This window comes from Miscanthus floridulus, chromosome 8 (assembly GCF_019320115.1).
Source record: "Miscanthus floridulus cultivar M001 chromosome 8, ASM1932011v1, whole genome shotgun sequence".
NCBI lineage: Eukaryota > Viridiplantae > Streptophyta > Magnoliopsida > Poales > Poaceae > Miscanthus > Miscanthus floridulus.
The window spans coordinates 211,411,817-211,419,031 of record NC_089587.1 but is presented as its reverse complement, the minus strand read 5'-3'; the positions used below and the strand labels follow the sequence as shown (position 1 = coordinate 211,419,031).

Below are 7,215 nucleotides of genomic sequence, written 5' to 3'. Positions count from 1 at the left end.
GCGAGCGGTAGGCATGAGAAATCGGGGGCGCATATCGAGACAGCGGGCGTGGAATATGGAGCGACACGGGACACGGAGCAGGCACTGGACACGAAGCGGTGCAGACCCCCATGTGAAACAGGCGTGCGATGCGGGGTATCTGGATATGCTAGCCCCCGTTCAGACGTCCGAACATTAGCCTTTCCCGTATGGAAGGCTAAGAGTGACTGCAAGAGGTGGTTGCGTGTCACGACTGCGTGTCGCACTTGCTGCGGTGACAGCGAACGTCGCGGCCGTGGTCGTCCCTTCATCTATAAGCCTATTCGTTTCAGCTGGATTGGCTTATAAGTCCATGGCTAAAGTACTGTTGGCTGGTTTGGTGTGAGAGAAAAACAATGTTGACTGACTGATAAGCCAAGCTAGATACAGGCAGTTACAGGCTGCCGAACAGGCTGTATATGCATCAACTGCACTGCCAAATGGCAGTACGAGCAGTCAACAAACGCCAAGCAATAATATGCATGCTTTACGAGAAAATGTTAAATGTCTTAGCGTCGCTATAGCTTGCTTAGCATATTTCTGAAGGCCCCGCTGAATGCCTTAGCCCACTGTTTGCAATATTGCCTGGGATGTAACTTGGCATTGTGCGGCGTGATGCAGCGTCGTGCAGTATTACTCAGCATTGTGCAGCGTTCCATATGTGTCAATCTGTCCTCAAATTAGTTCAATTGACTTGGTTTACTGTAGTATTGCATCTCCCAATAGCGACCACATGTGTTGAGAGAGCATTTTCTATGATGAGTTTAGTCAAAATCATATTGAACAATAAGATAGTTGATAGTGTTCCGAATGTTTTTCTTGTTATCATTGACAGAGCCATTTTTCCAAAAATTAGTGTTGTAATCTTATATGGTGTGTAATTTTTTATGCGTACTCAAACTATTTATAGATTGCTTATGCTAACTCCTTTTTTGATAAAAGGGTACCTCACATCTTATATATCTTGAGAAAAAACAAAAAGTAGTGCAAAAGATAAATAACAAGACACAAAATGGTCTTTTTAGAAAATAAGAGTACATCAAAATCATGGCGTGACGTACCGGTGGAATTCTAGGTATGCCACGGCACTTTCCTCCGAATACCGGAAACGTTACTGTAACTTGCAAAGAGATTCTTCTTAGCAAAAGCAACATAGAAAATTGTTATTTTTTCTCATAGGTTTTCTTTATGATTCTCTCTTATCCTTTCTAGTTGTTCTTTCCTTCATCCCCTGAAATGAGCTGACCCAGTATGGGAAAAGATGGTATTCTGATTTGGATTTGGTATTAACTAATCACTTATCAACATAAATAATACGTGGCACCGTACCCACTGACCCACGGAACAATAATTATATCATCGTGACATTGTTGGTAAGCAAAATATGCCTGGGCCACCTCAAAGTTAGACGCTTAACTAGGAGAGCCTTTACTATTGACTTATTACCCTTCGTTCCTTTTTAATAGTCGTTCTCATTTGTCGACAAGTCAAACATACTCAATTTTAATAAATATATACAAGAAAAAATATTATTACTTATGGTATATAATTAGTATTATTAGATAGATCGATGAATCTATTTTCATAATAATAAACTTATCTAGAGATATAAATGTTGTTGATATTTTCTACAAACCTAATCAACTTAAAAACTTTAACCAACATGAATACCATATTGACTATTAAAAAGGATAGAGAAAGTACATATGATGGCATGCCATGTTGATCTATACACATATCGGTTTAAAGCGCGATAGATTTCTTCATTCTTCACAAGTTATAATAGCATGTTGAAGCAAGGTGCTGAGTCCGATTCCAAAATAAATTAAAATACGAACTGTTCCGTGGTTTAACACTCTCTTACGTATGACGTATCCATATGAGTTAAGTGTTGGGCCATGGTGTGGAGTCGATTATACTCTCTTCGTTCCAAACTGTAAGTCATTCTAGTTTTTGTAGGTATCTTAACGGATGAGGGAATATTTGGTAGTTAGATTCAAAAAAACCAAAAAATGCAAACTAATCAACAGCTGTGGCTTCCCTGTTTTCCTTTTAAAGAAATGTTAAACAGCGATTCTAACACAGCAATCAGAGTGGCGCAGCGGAAGCGTGGTGGGCCCATAACCCACAGGTCCCAGGATCGAAACCTGGCTCTGATATATTTTTTACTTTCGACGGCGACGCTACGATTTTTTGTTCTACATTTTTTTTATTTTTGGCGACGGCGACGCTATGCGAGCCTCAGCAGGCCCAGCCCAGGTGAATAATGCAGCCCACGAACCAATTTGCGCAGGCATGTTTGTACGAGCCCATTGGGCTACACCGTTACATCTCGTCACACGTTGGAGCGCGTGCATGAAGCTGGAGCGTGCTCCCTTTCTCAAAAAAAAAAAAAAAAAACACACTAAACTGCTAAAGGTTCTCTTCTCTTCTAAAGTTCTATATGACCCCTGAGCAATATCGTTATATTAGTCCCTCGCTTTTTCTTGTGCGCATGCATGCGCCCTCACTCCCTCAATACGCTCACAAAGGCGCATACGCACGCAGAAGCAAACAACCTCACCGCATGTTATTGTTATCACCATATGCATGCATGCACAAGCACACTGTGCCCTCTGCCACAGTGCGAGCACGACCGATCCGAGGCACGCATGGAGTGGACCGATCGCGACGCGCGCTGGACATTACATGGTGGCCATCCTACGCGGCTCCGGTCCATCACTGCTTGCTGCGCTCTCGATCCCTCCTCTCCTCTGTCCTCTCTCTTTCCGCCTGTAAAGGAGCACCGCGCGCGCGCACAGTCGCATGCATGCATCGATCTTTGCCCTTGACCTTTTCCCAAATATTAATAAAGCTAATCCGTGTTTGCTTTTATTAGAGAGTAATTAGTACTTAAGCTAGCCCTGCTGCCCAGGATCCATTTCCTGGTATTAACTTGCTCTGTCATTAGAGCAGAGCTCTGACAAGATATAGCACAGATGAGATGATATACGTATCCGATCCTCTGCGCAGCGCAGCAGTGAGCATGGATATGCCGGCTGGCTCAGTCACTCCTCACTCGTACCCCTTGTTTAAATTCAGGGCCTAAAGCTTAGAGTGTCACGTCGGATGTTGTATGGGGTGTCATCGAGTATTTGGATAGTAATAATAAAATAAATTACACAAGTCATCAATAATCCGCTAGACGAATTTATTAAGCCTAATTAATCCATCATTAGCACATGTTTACTGTACAACCACGTTGTCAAATCATGAACTAATTAGGCTTAAGAAATTCGTCTCGCAAAGTAGTCACAATCTGTGCAATTAGTTATTTTTTAGTCTATATTTAATACTTCATACATATGTCAAACATACGATGTGATAGTAACTAAACTTTAGGAGGAGAAATTAAACTAGGCCCTACTACTGTACATATTACCTAGCAGCTGCCAGCCCCTACGTTAAACGTTTGTCGCCTAAAAAATGGGACCAGATCAAGCACCACCGCATCTCCTATGTATATATAATAACTTGCAAAACATACCATATATGGTTATCTCTCAATGATTTATGGCTTACAGATTTATTTAATGATCATGTCATGCATTTCAATTTATCTAGGAATCAGAGTCTCAATACCACGAATTGAAAATATCCTTAGGGGCCAAAATTTTTTCATGAGAGGCGAAATTGAACCCCAAAGAATATATCATTACCTTGAAGGTTCTAGAAAGGAAATACATATTTCTGGAGTGCCAACCCATACTCCTATGATAATTCTTAATTTCCTTGGGTGCTAGTCTGAACGGCAAGACACTACGTCTCTGTTCAGGAAGTTGTAAGTGACCCCTAAGGCCTCGTTCGTTTCAAGGGGAATGACTCCCTGGAAATATTCCTAGCTGGATTTGTTATCTAATTTGAATAAGCTTGAGTGAACAGGAATTATTCCTGGACTGGATTCAGCTGAAACGAACGAGCCCTAAAGGTCGTTCTAGCTAGTTGGTTTCAACCACTTTTCTCGTATCCCCTAGTTGATGTTTTCCTTTTCGGGGCACGATCACAAGCTAGAGCAGTCCCTAGTTGATGTTTTCCTTTTCGGGGCACGATCACAAGCTAGAGCAGTAGAAAGGGGTTGATTTTTTCGTTTTTTTCTAGAGACGAGCATTATAAGAGACTGATCTATGAAAATATCATCTTATAGGTGGTCTTTCCTTCTGGCTCTCTGGTTTTCATAGACCTACCAACAGGGGCGGCTGCCTAGACCTCTCTAAAAATGATGTTTGACCGTCTTTGAAAAAGCTTAACACATTTGTGAATCTAAAAATTTTAGTTATTTTTTTTCCCTCGAGATTATTTAGGAATCAAAATATTCATTATAAGATTTGTATGAGTTAATAATCCTAATTATATTGATAATATCCTATACTTGGTTATGAGTGGCTGTGTGGTGTGGCTTTGACCCCATTATACATGAGAGCATATTCCAGCTCTCTTCTATCGTTTGGGTCCGTTCCTCCCTAAGGTCTTGTTTGGATGTGCATGTATTCATCTCAATCCACATATATCGAAGTAAATTGAAGTGAAATTAAACTAAATTTCATTTCATTCTACTCCAACATATGTGGATTGAGGTGGATACATATGCATCAAGGCCTAAGTTTGAGCATGTCCTTTGTGTACCGTCGTCGCTTTTGTTGGTACGACCAGCAATGTTATGTGTCAAAGACATGCTTGATCCGTTTAATGGTCAGCCTGTTCGCTGGTTGATTTCTGGTTTGATAAGTCTGGCTGATGCTGGTTTGTTGTGAGAGAAAAATAATGTACCATAACTGATAAGCCCTGGTTAAAACCAACAAACGAACAGGCTGGGTGCATGCAGCAATTTGTGGATCGAGTGGCGACCTTGTAGCAGCGGTCGAAAGTGATGGTGGACTATCTGAGTATCTGAGCAGGACCGTTGGTGCCGAGATTGAACGAGTGATGGAGGATACCTCGCTGGACGCTGCGGTTCCCGCGCCCGCCGCCGTCCTTGGCCTGCACGCTGCCCTCGCGCGGCACGATCTGCATCTGCTGTTGCTGTTTCAATAAGCACAGTAGTAACACGGACCGCCACTGTGCGCAGTGCCTTCTCAAGGGCATCATAAAGTCACTGTATATATCTCATTAGCGCTCTAGTAGCTTGCACGTGAACGGTGAACCATATGCATAGATCGTGGGAAGGTCCATATATCTACGTTGTTGTCATTATATTGGATATTATTTACCGTAAGTACTATCGTACTCTCTCTGAATAAATACATTCCTAAGGTTATTAAGTCAATTTTTTAAACTTTAACTGAATTTATTAAAAAAACGTTAAGACTTATGGTATCAAATTAGTTTCATTAGATTTACCGTAGAATATATTTTCATAATGTGTTTATTTTATGATATAGATGTTGTTACTTTTTTCTATAAAGTTAGTCAAACATAAAAAAAAATTGATTAACACGGATTCTAGGAATTGATTTATTTTGAGACGGAGGGAGTAGCTAAGTAGGCTGGGCAACTACTATGACTATATTGTCTGCATATATATTTTTCGTTTGGCACACCTCAGCTTCACTAGTGAAACTATTTTGTTTTGTGTTAGCTCACATAGCAACTTTATCGGTCAAACTAAGCTATTCTTTGACCCGTTTGGCAAAACCTTCACATGATGGACAAAAAAAATTACAGTAGTGCCCTTAGCTTTTCTTTCCTTCCATGGTATTTCTTCCTCATCTCCTTCCATGGTATTTCTTCCCGACGCACACGCCCACAGGCCTGGCAACGGACCGGCCACGGCCATGCCTCTCATGGCAGCGTATCCCGGCCAGCCACACCCGACGACGGCGCCTGATCCCGACCGCGCGTGCTCGACGGCGGCCACTCCTCACCACGTTGCTGCATCCCGACGGCCACGCTTGGACGTCGTGTCACGGAGGCTGCGAGCCCCGGCGTCTGCGTCCAGGTGGCCACGAGCCCTGACGGCCACGGCCGCACCTCGGCAGCAATGGCGGCAGCACGCCCATGCGGCGATAGCTCCAGTCCTGATGGCGCGCGTGGCCCAGCAGCCGAGTTCGCGCGTGTGGGCAAATCTGGCAATCCGTACGCACTGGGGTCATAAGTGTGAGGTGAAGCCGTGGAAAACTACTGTTTTCAACTCCACTCCACTCCCATGTGACAGCAAGATTTAACGAGTTTCATGGGTGGAACTATTTTCAAAAGAGCTTGAAAGAAAAACAGCTCACAAAGCTGCGGGTGAAACTACGCCAAACATGACCTGGAAAAGGTGAGGCCCATTCGAACGTACAACTACTTCGCGTGTTCTCACGAGCCGTTGGGAAGCGTACGTCCACGAAAGCTGATTCCGATTGGAATTTGGATTGGTCCATGAGTGAATCAAATATCGGAAAGAGGAGGTTACTTGATCGGGCAAGTACGACGTACGTGAAGCTCCCCGCACGCATCCCGGCGACCCGAACGCCGGCCAGGCCCCCGGCTCCGCGCGGGACATGGCGCGTCCGCGGCCGGCCGGCCGGCGACCGCTGGTTCTGGATACCGTACCATCAGAACGCATAGGCATAGCCACGCATGATCCAGCGGGATATGGCTAGCCTGAGCCCTGAGCCCTCTCTGGAGCCTGGAATTCCGGGCAACGGATGATGGGCAAATGGTCATGCGGCGTAGTACGGCCCTGCCAGCGGCTGCGCCAGCGAGTTGCATGCATGCGCTGCACCAATCGAGCAGCGGCGGCAGAAGAGGAGCATGCAGAACAGAACTGACGAGCTGACAAACATGCACCGTACCGGGCTGCTGCTGCTGCTGGACCGCCAGCTGCCCAGCTGCATGCGGCCGCATGCGCGCGCCCACTCGGCCATGCAAGTCTGGAACTCTGGGACTGCAACTGACGTCGCTCGCTAGCCGCGCGCAGAGCTGCCGGGATGGGGCCAATGCGGCCGGAGCTCCAGTGCTGGGCCGGGTCCTCATCAGCCCTGGAACTGGTACGCTGTAGTACGCGACAGCGTGGGGTCTGGGGCGCTTAAAAGGGCGGCGGGGCCAGCCACTGCCACACTATACACACTACTGTTGTTATGTACTATACGGATAAGCATGGTGGTGGTAACTGCTGCAGAGCCAACGGCTGCAGGTGTGTATCATCGGGCAGCGAGGGGGACCCGTGAGCCCTGAACC

General features: G+C 45.2%; 1 non-coding gene across 1 annotated transcript; it reads left to right on the top strand.

Moving 5' to 3' along the window:
- Nucleotides 1–2,105: 2,105 nt before the first annotated feature.
- On the top strand, nt 2,106–2,177 carry TRNAM-CAU (transfer RNA methionine (anticodon CAU)). Its single transcript has one exon. It is a non-coding gene; the product is annotated as a tRNA-Met (tRNA).
- Nucleotides 2,178–7,215: the final 5,038 nt, after the last annotated feature.